This window comes from Cebus imitator, unplaced genomic scaffold, assembly GCF_001604975.1.
Source record: "Cebus imitator isolate Cc_AM_T3 unplaced genomic scaffold, Cebus_imitator-1.0 Scaffold229, whole genome shotgun sequence".
Classification (NCBI taxonomy): domain Eukaryota; kingdom Metazoa; phylum Chordata; class Mammalia; order Primates; family Cebidae; genus Cebus; species Cebus imitator.
The window spans coordinates 274,367-288,508 of NW_016107544.1; the positions used below are offsets into that span (position 1 = coordinate 274,367).

The 14,142-nt window shown below is 52.6% G+C and overlaps 1 protein-coding gene across 3 annotated transcripts in view; it reads right to left on the reverse strand.

The window, feature by feature from the left end:
* Nucleotides 1-8,081, reverse strand: part of CACNG5 (calcium voltage-gated channel auxiliary subunit gamma 5) — a 68,684-nt gene extending 60,603 nt beyond the window's left edge. The window contains exon 1 of one of the 3 annotated variants that reach the window (XM_037727406.1): nt 7,912-8,081. The gene's annotated coding sequence lies outside the window, so the exon portion shown is untranslated. The remainder of the gene's footprint in view (nt 1-7,911) is intronic. The other 2 variants (XM_037727407.1, XM_017497305.2) reach the window with 2 other exon arrangements.
* Between the last annotated feature and the right edge of the window lie 6,061 nt (nt 8,082-14,142).

Below are 14,142 nucleotides of genomic sequence, written 5' to 3' on the forward strand. Positions count from 1 at the left end.
TCCCACAGTCCCTGATCTTTCTCTAAGAACTGACCCCTCTACCATAGGGGTGGCCCCTATAGGCACATCCCCTGGTTCTAGCTGCTTGGCCAAAGGTGAACACCTGACCTAGCCAGCTCCATTAGACGCTTCCTCTTAGGAAATGCCTGGATCTTTTTAAGGTCCAACAGCCTGCCTGGGTCTCTTGTGGCTCTAGGTCTGCAGAAGAAACTAGATCTGGAGGCCCTGGGGTTACAGAGGCTGCAAGAGCTGTGGGTTCTGCCTCTCTTTAACTCCTGATTCCAGGTTCTCATGAAATCAGAGGAGAGGCCCATCCTTCACTTCCAGGACATGCCTAAGCCCTCTAATCAACTCCACCTTTTTGCTTGAGCTACTCTGAGCAGAAGGAGCCTACAGGCTTGACCCCTAAGAGACCTGGGTTCAAATCTCAGCACTGCCACTTATTAAGTGAGTAACTTGTGGTTCAATCTCTCTGAGCTTCGAGCTTCTCATCTGGAAACTTCCTTTATCTGCAACAATCACAAACCCTCCCAACAGCGCTGTCATTATCTCTCTTACCCATGGAGAAGGCTGAACAAGAGCCAGCAGGGAACTTGCTTGAGGTTCTAGGGAAGTGGGTGGCGCAGGCCAAATAGAAACCCTCCCAGGCCAGGATGTGACCCTCTCACTACATTCCCCTGCCTGCTAGAGGCTGATAAGCCACTCCCCCTCCCTGGAATCACTTTTATATTTCACAGGCCTCCTCTGTAGACCACCAGCCCAGTCTGTTTGGCAGTGAAGGTGTGGGCATGGCGGGCAGTGGGCCAGGGAGAGCAGGGAGTTGAAGGCCCCCTAAACCACATTGGGGAAGGGGCACTCCTGGCTTTTGCTTTTCGTGTGATGGAAGATACCCTGATTTCTTGCTTGGCTCCAAAAATCCATCTGCTCCATGGGGGCTGTGTCCAGCTTGATTTTCTTTCTTTTTTTTTCTTGAGACAGAGTCTCACTCTGTTGCTCTGGCTGGAGTGCAATGTTGCGTTCTCAGTTCACTGCAACCTGTTCAAGCTATTCTCCTGCCTCAGCCTCCTGAGTAGCTAAGATTACAGGCACACATCACTACACTTGGCTAATTTTTTTTGTATTTTTAGTAGAAACAGGGTTTCACTATGCTGGCCATACTGGTCTCAAACTCCTGACCTTGTGATCCACCCACCTTGGCCTCCCGAAGTGCTGGGATTACAGGTGTGAGCCACCATGCCCAGCCACCAGCTTGATTTTTAAAGAATCACAGCCCCCTGAGCTCTGGGACTGGAGGACCTGCAGAGGTTCTGGACTGGAAACCCTCTAAGGGAGGGACAGTTTCATTTCATAAAGCACATCTGACCCCTGGCACAGAGCAGGTGTTGCAGATATAGATTGTAGAGTAGACTAATCCTCTCCCATCCCGTCCTTTTACAGATGGGAAGCAGAGGCCCAGAGGAATGTGTGGACTTGCCTAAGCTCATGCACGGTGAGAGTCACTGGGCCTCAAACCCTGGTCTCCTGTTGCCCATCCCAAAGCCAGGGCTCCTCCTGCAGCAGCCCCCTGAGAAGATTCCTGGGCAGGAGGCATCCCTGCTGTCCTGCATGGCTCTCCTTGCCTAGGGCAGTGGGAGACAGCTGGGTAGGATGCTCCTTTGGGTAGGTACAAAAAGGGCCGCCACCTGCTGGGCGTTATCTTCAGGTGAGTGGGAGGAGCCAATTCCAGCAGTGGGCCTTTGAGGATGTTCTCCTGGATGGGGCTGGGAAAGGAAAATAAGTCTTGGGGCCCCCAAATCACTAAGCTACAGGGAAAAGTCAAGCTCGGAACTCCTTAAGGCAAACTTGCCTCCCATTCTGTTCAGTGTCATCCCTCTGCTCACTGAGACAGAAGCATAACTGGTTGCCTCTTTTGGAAATGCTAATCAAAAACTCGAAAGAATACAACCATTTTTCTCTGACCTACCCGTGACCTGGAAACCCCTTCCATGCTTCTAGTTGTTCTGCCTTTCTGGACAGAACCAAAGTACATCTTACATGTATTGATTGGTGTCTCATGTCTCCCTGAAATGTACAAAACCAAGCTGTGCCTCAGCCACCTTGACCACATGGCGTCAGGACCTCCCAAGGCTGTGTCAGCCCCACACATCCTCAACCTTGGCAAAATAAACTTCCTAAATTCACAGAGAGCTGTCTCACATATTTGAGGTTCGCAAGGCTGCCCAGCAAAGTCACATGGCCGTAACATCCCATCATCATCAGAAGCCACAGGCCCCGGAGTACAGGCCACCTCTGAGAGCCACTTGCTCAGGGATCAAACAGGGCAAATGCACAAAGACACACTGGCAAACACACACACCTCCCTAGGGGACCTCACACGTCTGGAGCACACAGCAACACGCCCATGTGCCCGACAGTCCCAGGAAACTTCCTTCCTGGGTCTCATTGTCACTGCAGTCCATCCCCAAGGAAGACACCCCCACACAGGAGGAGCAGAGGGGTTCGACGATGAGTTATCAGGGAGGCGTCTGCGGATACAAGCAGCTGCTCCGCTGTTTTCAACTCTGGGGTATTTTTAAAATCCACACTTCCAGTAACGAACCTGCCTCTGACATGTGCCTCTGGAACAATGTGAACCTGCCAGATGGGTGAATTGAGGCTCTCCGGATTAAAGCCTTAGGGGTTCTGGAGCTGCAGAATCTTGCTAAAGGAGCCTGTGCTGGCTTCCCCGGCTCAACCCCATGATCCTTCACTTGGGTTCAGGCTTAGCTTCCTGGGGAAGCCAGGACAGCATCATCAGAGGGAACCCAGCAGGCTGGCCTTGAAGACCCTGGGAGACGCTCTGAAAGGGCCGGCCCTCCTCCTTAGCTCTGGGCGAGGGAACGCTGACTTCCCCTGACCTCCTGGGATATTGGCTTTGACCTCAGCAGATGGTGTTGCTGCAGCTCGGTGAACAGATGCACAAGTCCAGGGCACGCGCCTGTGGTTGGGTGGATTGGGAGGGGCTGCCTGCCCTCTGGCTTCTCGCTGGTGCACATGCACTGAGAGGGGGCATGAGGGGGCACCGAGGACAGCACTCCCAACAAAAGCCCTACAAAGCGGGGATCACCAGTTCCCAGAGAAAACCGAGGCTCAGAGAGAGTCCGTGACTCGTCTAAGGCCACATGGCTAGTAAGAGACTGCGCTTAGATTTGAACTCAGTTCTGTGTGGCTCTGAAGTCCACATTTTAGTGTGGATGGTGGAGAGTGGGGTGCCCACCCCCATGCTCCAACAGTGCTGCCTGAATTCCTTGACCCTTCTGGGCCTTGCTTTTCTCAATTGAGCGACCAAGTAAAGGAATAACACTTACCCTGTAGGACTTCAGTGCGCGTGCGGGGAACAGCCTGGAGTGGCGTTTGCACGTAGCAGGTAGTGAGCACTCATTGACCTCCCCTTTTTAATCATGGAGAAAGCTCACAGGCCTCGGTGATGGGGGGCCCATCAGAGCCCACCTAGCTGCTCCCACACTGCCCACCCCCAGCCTCACTGACCCCCTCTGTGTTCCTCCGCTTTCTCTTCCCCCAGCTGCCTGGAAGCTCTTTCCCAGCCTCCGCCTCTCGCTCTCTCCCCTCCTTCCCGTCTCTGATTAATGTCACCTGCTCAGTGAGGCCCTTCCTGGGACTCCTTTTGAAAATGGCAACCCTGCCTCACCTGTGTTCTCTAAGCCCTGACCGTGCTTGGTCTTTCTAGCATCTTCACCACACAGCTGCCTCTATTTTCTACTCCTACAGCCTATGTCTTGTTCATTTCACCCTGTGGAATGCTGACTCCTAAGAAACAGGACTGATTTTTGTCTTTCTTTCTAGCTCTATCCCCAGTGGTTCTCCACAGCAGGACACTTTGCCTTCCAGGGGATTTTCGGCAATCTCTGGAGACATTTTTGGTTGTCAGAATGAGTTGGGGTGGCCCAGCACAGTGGCTCACACCTGTGAACCCAGCACTTTAGGAGGCTGAGGCACGTGGATCATTTGAGGCCAGGAGGTCAAGACCACACTGACCAACATGGGGAAACCCCATCTTTACTAAAAATATAAAAATTAGCTGAGCGTGGTGGCCCATGCCTGTAATCCCAGCTACTCAGGAGGCTGCAGCAGGAGGTTCGCTTGAGCCTGGGAAGCAGAGGTTGCAGTGAGCCAGGATCGTGCCGGGATCACAGAGTGAGACTCCATCTCAAAAAAAATAAATAAATAAAAAATAAAAATAAAAAGAGTAAGTGGGGGCCTGGGATGCTACTGGTATCTCATGGATAGAGACCAGGCATGTTACAGAGCATCCTACACCACCCAGGACAGCCTCTCCTGCACGAAACAAAACAATAAGGCAGCCCCAAATGCCAATCATACCATAGTCAAAGCCCCGTTACTTAGAACAGCAGCCGGCACATGCACAGCAGGTGCTCAACAAATGCTCATTCTGGAAGAATGAGGAGCTGCTATCATCATTTTATCATCACTAAGAACAGATGTGGTTGAGAATCATCCTTAAGAATGGTTGCTCCTTGGGTGCTCATGGCCAACAGGTCATACTGGTGACTTAAAACATCTTGCTTTTGGTCCAGGCTCTGCCCTCAGGAGCATCCAGAAAAGGCTGCAAACTGCTCATTGCTGGGACTTCACCAGCCAGGACCAGTCTACGTCATCAAGCCCCCTGAGCACCCCGGTGATACCAGCCTGCTCCTCCCCACAGGGAGCCTGGCCATGGGCTGCTGTGGGCAGGGACCCTCAGTCCTCACCTCTCCATCCCCACTTCCACTTGCCCCACACTAGAAAACTCAGGACCTTGTCCTAGCTGAGCAAGGAATCACCTCCACCAGGCTTTTCAGGGTGATCACAGTCGAACCCTGCTCCCCCAGGCCTCTCTCAGCCCAGGAGACTAGTGGGTCTGAGTGAATGATGCCATTTTTGCTTCTTTCAAGAAAGGGCAAGAGGAGTGACAGGTGAATTTTCAGGGCGGCACAGCCAGGCAGGGGATACTCTGTTATTTTGCTGACCTAACAAATTACCATTGACAATTTTAAACAGCCAGCTTGACCAGGCCAGCCTCTCCTAATGCAGAGGGCACCATCCATAGAACACATGAAACACCACGTGGCGTGTTCTGAGCAGAGGGCAGAGCAGCATGAAAAGAAAGGAGGCTTTTGCATCAGAGCCTATTTCACCTCTCGAACAGACTGCCAGAACCCAACCCAGCCGCAGGCCTGCCACCCACCCTGTATTCATTCACACCGACAATTCCCAATTGAGATTCAGAACTTTCCCTGCCTGAAGCCTGCCCCTTCCCCCTTCCCCCTGGTCCCAACCCTCTCCTTCTCCCTGGGGCCTTCTTGAGCTCAGCAGCTGGGCCTGTCTCTGCAGAACTGTGAGGCTGGCAAAGTACAATCTTCTCTCTCCTACATTCCCCGAGCTTCTCTTTCCCTCCTCTCCGTTCTGCCTTTTCTTTGTCTCCTCTCCAAGGTCCTGAAAGCTTCTAAAAAAGTGATGGGTGCTAAGGTTTAGCAACTGACATAAGACAGACTATAAACCACAGGAATGAATTTCTAATGGTGGGATATTAGGCATCAGATGGCTAGGTTTGGGGTAACAGGATGATACTTGGTGGGCAGGGGCTTTCCTGGTGCCCCTGAAGTCACCAGTAGCTGGTCCCAATTCTGCCAGGGGGTAGGACTGGCCCAAAATTTAGAATAAGATGACAGAGCAGGCACATGCGAAGTGTCAATGAGCCAGGAGGCTGGGTGGGGCAGGCCCAGGACACCAATGACTGGGGGCGGAAGCTGCAGACAGAAGCGCCAGCTGCCCACAGAGGCAGGGCTTGCTGGAGACTGGATTACATCCTCCATTCTCACTTTTTGGGAATCCAAACTCAATCTGTGAGCTAACCTGCTACTAAAATTCACACCATTTCCCCCACCTCTAAGGATGGCATGAGGGAGCCTAGCTACACAGCCTATTCCCTGAAGTCCAATGTCAGAGAGTCAGGCTGGGGGCTGGAGAGATCAGAAGCCACAACACCAGCTCCAAACCATCTCCAGTAAAATGGACACTGTCATTGATGACCTTACTTGATTTTCAAAACACCCCACCAGACCCATCTTACAGGTGAGGAAGCTGAGCCTCCAAGCGTTCTGTAAGTTGGCCAGTGTCACACAGTCAGGGACCTAGCTGGGTTGGGAGTCCACATTTTCCACAACAACCTAAGGCCAGTATCTTCCAAACAAGTGTGAACAATTCAGCCAATCTCCCCCTGCACCAAGTCACAGAGACCCAGCTTACAAGCCTGAGGATGGCTGAGCTCCCACAAGCCTGCTGTTGGCTTGTGGGGTCTGGGGTGCAACTAGCCAGTATGCTGGGGTTCTCACATCACCAACAGCCCCAGCCAAGGCAGGGCCACCTCCCTATCTCCCGTTGAACTGGACTGCCCAGCCCCTCAGCACATCCACTGCCTTCCACATGACAAGGGGTGGGGAGGTCTCAGGCAGAGCACAGATTTCACCCTGTTAGGGACCCTGGGGACCTGGCCCTGAGATGGGTGTCCCCTAGCTACCTCCAGGGACTGCATTAGCAGAGAAGTGAAGCAGAGCTAGGGCTTCTCAGGCAGGCAGGAGACTTCAGCATGAGGGGCTGGCCACAGGGTCTGCAGAGAGGTGCCACCAACCTGCCACTGAGATGTGTGTGGTCCTGAGATACCCTGAAACCAGGACATCAGAGCCAGTCCAGGTCCCACACCCACGCCCAGGCAACCCTGGCTGTTCATTGATCAAGCCCCAGGGTTTGTGGAGATGAGGGAAATGGGTGTGAGGTGGCTGGGAGGGGAAGCCTCATCTTGTATTCCCCAGGACGGATGTGGAGCAGAAGCCAGTCTCGGTGACAGCTTGTATGTGACATCTGTCAAATCGAGACAGCTTCCACTTGGGGATCCTGTCCTGGGTCCTGCTCTAACCCAGTCACTGATAATCCAGTGCAAAGTGGGAGAATCCCCTTCCTTTCTGGGAACAAGGGCTTCCTCAATCACGGGTGTGCCTGGCAGGTGCCAGGGGGTAGCCCCTGGAGCAGCCTTGGAGGACGTAGTCAGAAGATAAGCTTCTTTCCTCCCCAACCAGGCTCCTGGAATTATTTCTCAAATCATTTTCAGTCCTAGGAAGTGATAATTATTTCACTTTAACATTTTTAACAAGCTGCATCTTCATCAACTGCCAAATTAGGATGAGAGCAAAGAGATGGGGTAATCACAATAAGAAGCTTTGGAGTGGTTGGGGAAATCCGAATCTGGGGTGTGCCTGTGGGGTGGACACCTCACACCCAGCACCTGCTGCGGGTCCCCATCACACCACCCTGATCACCCCCACCTCTGGTCAGTGGCTCCCGGCAGGGACACCTCCTCAGGAGAAGGAAGTCCCGGGTCCCACAAGCTGGAGAAATGAGGCCACTCTCCCTGCTGTGATGAGCCGGGAGTTGGACCCGCGGAGGCCGACAGCCCAGCGCAACAGGTGTTGGTGGGCTTACTGCTTCCTGCATTATCCGGTTAATTCTGCCAGCCCCGCTCAAGTCCGTCGTGAAAAGTCTGCCCTCAGCTTTGGCGTGGGTAAACTGCCGAGAAGCCACTGCAAAGAGGGGGCGTCATCATCTCCCTCGACACACCCTTGGGACAGAGAGATGGACAGACAGACAGACACACACGCACACGCGCACAAACCGCCCGCGCTCCCCACCACCCTGCCCCTCCAGGGTGCGCGATCGCGGGGGCTCTCCGGCCCCGGCCCCTGGCTGGGCGGTGGTGGGGGCGCAGCCAGGCGCTTCGGCCCAGTACCGGCGGGAGACCGTCCCCCAGGGACCCCCAGGATGAAGGAGCTGGTCTCTCCCGGTGTTCCCGGCACTTACCTCGCTGGAGCGGCCGCGATCCCCGACCCAGGTCCGGTGTCCCTGGCCGGCTGGGTGTGCGGGGCGGGAGGTACGGCGCTAGGGTGAGGGGGACACCCGTCCCGTCCGGCCAGCCCGAACCGCTCCGCGCCAGTGACCGTGGCCGCCTCCGCCGCCGCAGCTCGCGCCCCGGACCCCGAGAGGGAAGGGCGGGCAGGGGGCGGGGCCCGGGGCGGGGCCTCCCCACCCCTGCACTGCCAGCTGCCGGCGGGGTTTGTGCCCCAGAGGATGAGGTCTCCCAGTCCGGGAGGTGAGCACCTCTGGGGGAAGCACCCTCGTGGGGGTGGCGGGTCAAGAGTTGGGGGCTGGCGTGGGAGAGGAGAGGCTTTCAGTGGCCGAATTGGGCTGGGAGGCCCTGCCTGGAGTCAGACCTTCAAATTCCAGCTGCTGGGACTGCTGCCTCTGCTGTTGCTGCTGCTTTTAAATAAGGATGATGATGATGATGACAACAGAACAATGCCAGCTAGTATTTATTGAGCATTTACTAGTGTAAGCGTTCAATGACCTGTATTAAGTCATTGAATTCTCGCACAAATCCCATTTTACAGATGAGAAAACTGAGGCACAGGGTGAGGAGTCAGAGGACAAGCAGCTGGAAAACGACAGAGCCAGGATTGCAGCTCAGGCCTGTCTAGCTTCAAAATCCGAGCCTTCAAAGCCCCACTATGCTTTTGTACCGTGCGGCCTTACGCAATGCATTTGCCCCTCTATTCTGTAAAATGGAAATGTATGTCCAGTAAAAGGTGGCAACCAACATGTAAATATTTCTTCCTTCTTTGGCTTCCAACTTCTTCTTTAGTCACTGGGTCCTGGACACCCAGTAGGTGCCCCAGAGATATTTGTTAATCTGGGACTAATTTGAAAGGGGCAGCTGGAGCCAGTATGGTCAGCCAGGTTGGATGGTGAACCCAAGGGCGAACTCTTCCTGGCTTGTGCAGCCACGCGTCTTTACTGCTTTGAAAAGGCCTGGCCGCTATCTTTGTCCGGCACACTTGTGCAGACACTCACAGACCAGCAGCTTCCCTCAAAGGCCTGTAACATCCCTGCAGACCATGAGGGGTCAAAGATGTGGAGTGTGGAAATATTTGGGGGCAAATATAATGAGACATCAGCAGCGAACATATTTGTTTAAAACTGTAGGGCAAAAGCCCTTATGGAAGCCTCTATGTTGCTGAGGTCTCCTCACATGGAGGACTTTGTCACATGTGAATGAGGCCATGTGGAGCTGGGACAACCGAAGGTTTATGGAAAGGATACACCAGGTGTCTATTCACAGTATTTTAAGCCTATTCAGTTTCCATCTCTTTCTCCCTTTTCCCACCTACCCCAAGAGTGTTCTTCTCTATCCCCCAGAATACCCTGATGGAAAAGCCTCACCCTATATGACAGGTGACCATATCTCCCACCAGATTGAGTGCTCCCATACCTCAAATTCACAACCCCTATTATCCTCAGACTCTTCCAAATGTGCTAGTTCCTTCTGCATGGATTGCCCTATACCCTACATGGAAAACTCCTATACATCCTTCAAGACCTTATTCAGTTTGCTCCCTTTGACCCAGGAATGGATTTCTTCTTCATCTCTGGGCCCAGGAGCCTCTTGCACAGCTCTCACCAGTATGGCAATGATGAATTTTTACTGTCAATCTGCCTAACTATGCTGGGAGCCCTTTAAAAGGAGGTCTGACGCATAGTAGGCACATAGTATTTGCTCAGTGAATGACTGGAAGTTGGACACATGTCTCCAAGATTAAAGCTGTCAAGGAGAAAAACCACCAAAAAAAAAACCTCAGAGGGAGCTGGATCAATGAAATGGAAAGATGAAAACAGGCAAAACGCCCAGGAGATGTGCCTTTCTTGAGGTCTGCAGTTCGTATTCCCGGCAAAGGCCAGAGAGGCTGGCCTGGGATCCATGCCCTGTGGGTCACCGCTTCTGGCCGTCGCCATGTCCTCCAGCCACTGGAGTATGTGCATGGAGTAGGGGGAGCAGACTGCCTGGTGTCAGAGAAGGGGTGGGGGGGAGAGGGGATGTCCTCCCTTGCGGGCTAATTGAGGAATCCCAGAATGTCCACTTGCTCCCTGGGTAGGCCCCCTTTTTGATCTGTACAACCCTATTCTCTGGATCATCTTGCAATTCTTATGAAGAAATAACAGATCAATTGCCTGCAGAAGACACCCTTTAAAAGGGAAGCTAGTGTCCAGGGGTGCTCACAGCCTCCTTCCCAGTCATTCTGCCCAAGGCAAGTGGGGAAGTCCCCACAACATGAGTGGTTGAAAGAACAGCAATTTGGATCTGATGGAAGGAAGTCTTCAATATAACTCTGCCCCTAACTAGCTGTGTGACCTTGGACAAGTTACTTAACCTCTCTGAGCTTTTGTTCACTTCTCTATAACCAAAGCTGGCTTCATGGGTCTGAATGCCCTGCTCTTAGGAAGGTTCTGTGCCTGGTTTGATGATCTGTTTTTGCCATCTCAAAATTTTTAATCAGTTTTCAACAAGGGGCTACCTCTTAATTGTTTCACCGGACCCACAAAATTGTGTCTCTGGTGCTGGTGATAACACCAACCTCACTGGGTTGTGACAGTGAGATGCATTTGCGCAAGGTCTGTCACACAGGGAGCTCTCAGCAAAAGTTAATTTCCCTCCCTCTGATCTGACTGTAAATGATAAATAGAAATTCACCAGGTAGACAGAGGGCTGGGAAGGGAGTTTCAGGCAAAGGGGTCATCCTGGGAAAAGGCCTGAAAAGATCAAATTACATTCAGGGAAAGGGAAACGGTCTGAGATAGGGTGGGCATGGGAAACGGGGGAGAAAAAACCAGAGACAACTGGAACCAGAGTGGGTGAGGCCTTCCAGTTATTTCAAGGAGCTCAGCCCCCAGGTACTCAGGTCTGTGATCAGGGACCCTGGGAAGTGAAGGTGGGTGAGCAATGCCAACAACTGTGTCCCACAGTGGGGCTGCAGACTGGTTCAGATAATGAGACAGGCAGTGGGTGACGTGGGTGGGAGCCCTGCTCGGAGGCTGCCAATACGGTGCGTTTGAAACGCTCACTGTAGACATAATGGGAAAATGCTGTAGGTGTAAAAGCCAACAGCTGTGCCTGGGGACTTGGGGACTCCGGGCCTGATGAATAATGGAGCGGCCCTTCCTCCTCAGGTCTCTTTTTCTATCCTTTTAATAATTCATGAATTTCCCATTGGTTGGGGAGTTTCATAAAACCTCAGCTTTCTCTCTGAATCCTGGGCCAATCTGAACAAATCTGATGGCTTCATGCATTAGGTCTTAATGAGAAACACACATACATGTGCACATTCTTTGCAGAAGGCGCCTGTGTAGATGACAAGGAAAAGCCCCAGTTATGTCTGGGAGGAGGAAATGTCTTCCAGCCAGGCAGCCTCTTTCTGGTCCCTTGGGGGTGGAGGTGGTGACATGTGTCATTTCCAGGTGGAAGCTTTCAGAGTCACTGAGTGCTTTGCCATGCTCTTCTCCCTGCCTGTGGGATTATGGAGACAGGTGTCAAGACGGGACTCTGTCACTCTGAACTCCCACGTGATGACAAGGAGTAGAGATTCCTTACTGACCTCTGGCAGCCACATAGCATGAACTGTGTGTACCTTCTAGTATACACGGGCAGGTTTATTTAAGCAAATGAATGTTGCTCCTAGTGTGGAGCAGAAATGGAATCCCAAACTCCAGATCTAAGTGGTCATCAACACTGATGAGGGACAATCAATGCCAGACCAATCAATACTAGACCCATCAAGGCACCTTCAGTCATGTTGGGGATGGAGAAGACCAGAGCTTCTCAGCAGATCCAGGACAAGTTTGACATGGGTAGTATCTGAAGATGTGTGGGGTGTGTGTATGTGTGCATGTCAGGAGGCTGGGAGAGAGGGAAGAGGGCCCCATGAAGTTGGGGGGGGGGGTAGGCAGAAAAACCTGGTCAAGGCCAGAGCAAGAAGAACTGAGCTCACTGTGGAGCTTCCCTGATGGAGGATTGACTAATAATAATCATATCAATCCCCACTACAGCTAATATCAATTACATGCCACACACTCTGCTAAGTGCTTACCACGTGTTAAGACTTTTAGTTTTCACAACAATCCTCTGAGCTAGGACAATTGCTAGCCCCTATTTCCAGATAAGGATGTGGAGGAATAAAGAGGTAATTTGTCCTGCATATGGCCAAACTCTAGTGCTCGAAGGAGAATGGCACATTGAGGCTCCATCCACATCAGTATCATTCATGCCGTGAGTGGGAATCTTTAGGCCAGCTGTCAGGGCTCAAGCATGCAAGAGCTGGTGTCAGCATGGGACCCAGGGAGCTGTGTCAGAGTCATGTAGTCTGGAAGACTGGGCAAACAGGGAAGGCAGAGGTGCCAGTCGCTGGCAAGGAGGCACAAGGAATACGGTGCTTCAGAAAGCAAGAGGCGGATGGATTGTCCATTCTGCTTCATGCAGGAGGCTGGGTCACTAAATGGCACTTCCTGTCCCAGCTGGTTGGTGGGGACCTAGAAGGTGGGGCTGTGCTTTTGGGTGCGCTAAACCCCCAGGTGAGATTGTTCACTCACCTGCTCCTCCTTATTCATGGACTCAGTCCTGTGTTTCCCTCTTTCTCCTAGACTTGACTTTGTGGGTGGGGATGGGGTGGAGTCTGCAGGGACATTGGCCCTACCTCTCCCTTCCCCACTCACTCAGCCCTCTCCACATCCTTCCTTTTTCCATCACCTCTCAGTTCAGTCTGAGCTATTCCCCACAGCCCTCCCAGCTAGCATTCCTCTTCTCTCCAGAGCCCACTAGGGGCCTTATCAAGTCTCAAATGTGGCTTCCTAAGAACCACATTTGTTCCTCATTGAGAGTGTGCAGTCTCCTGTTCTGGATGCATCAGAGTGTGAAGCCTGGGAGAGTTCACACAGCCATCCGCGTCCCTGCCGGATCACCGAGCAGCCGCTCGGATTCCCACTGGCTGTCCTCCCAGCTGCCCTCCCGGCTCCCCTAAGACCAGCTGTTCATCCTCTGCTTTCATCATTTGTCCCCTTAGTAACTGGATGATTGCTTATAAAACAGTTCCAAGGACAGGGCGTCCATCAACAAAATGAAGACTCCTCTCCATTTTGACTGCTGAGAACGTTACAGGGTGGTAAGGGAAATGACACTGACTAAAAGCCCCAGATGGAGCAGAATACATCAGGAACGGGGAGGAAAGAAACCTTGGCGGGGAAGGTCCGAAGGCGGCCCAGGAAGCTGCGCGTAAATGGGTCAGCACCTGGACAGCTCCCCGCAGGGCTAAGGCACCAGGTGGTTGGGGGAGACTCTTTGTAAGACGTGATTACAGCCTTTGAAGACCCAGATTTTTCCTTACCGAACCCCATAAAACTCTAGTGACTCGTGCCTATGGGCCTCAGGGAGATACAAATCTCATCTGATCTGTTCATCTGTGCGGATGTCAGCACGGATTCACATGGGCTATGGTGTTACACGTTCGCAGTTCCTTAGAGAACTTCTGGAGCTCAGCCCATGGGAAGTGGCTGTGGTGGCCGTCAGCTCAGCAGGTTTCTGGATGGTTCCAAGGGAAGGGAGGTCAAGTGGCTGCCGCTTTCCGCAGGGCACACTGCACAGGACAGACGTCAGTGGCATGGTGAGGGGAGGGCCCTCAAAACAAAGCCAAGGGCCCTGGAGGGTAGGGACAGGGATAGGAGTGAGGAGAAAAGGAGGCCAGGAAATGAGAGCATTTCCATGTATTTCAGAACAAAGAAAGGAGGACCAGGCTCATGCCACCTCCCCAATTTCCTGGCTTCTGGGATGACAGAAAATAACATCTTAAATAGCCATTTCCTAGCTTTGAAGTTAATGAAAAAAAAAAATAAAAAACTTTGAAAGAGTGGTTTTCTAGGCAGGCAGCATCTGGGAAGGAAGCAGTGCATGCCATCGAGGTGCCAGCTAGCAGGGATGGGGGCCAGAAGTGTCCCCTCCAGCCATGATGGTGTCTTCCAGCCACAGGTCTCCTTAAGGGCCAGCTGCCATCCCAGGCTGGGTCAAACCTCCACCTTCAGTCAGTGAGTAAGCCTTGAGAAAAGGGTGATTCTATGTGTACTTTCTGTGGGGCCATCTGCAGTTTGGACCAAAAGCATTGCAGTTGTTCCTGTCCCTCTTCGAGGAATCTAATTATCAACATTCATCTCACTGCA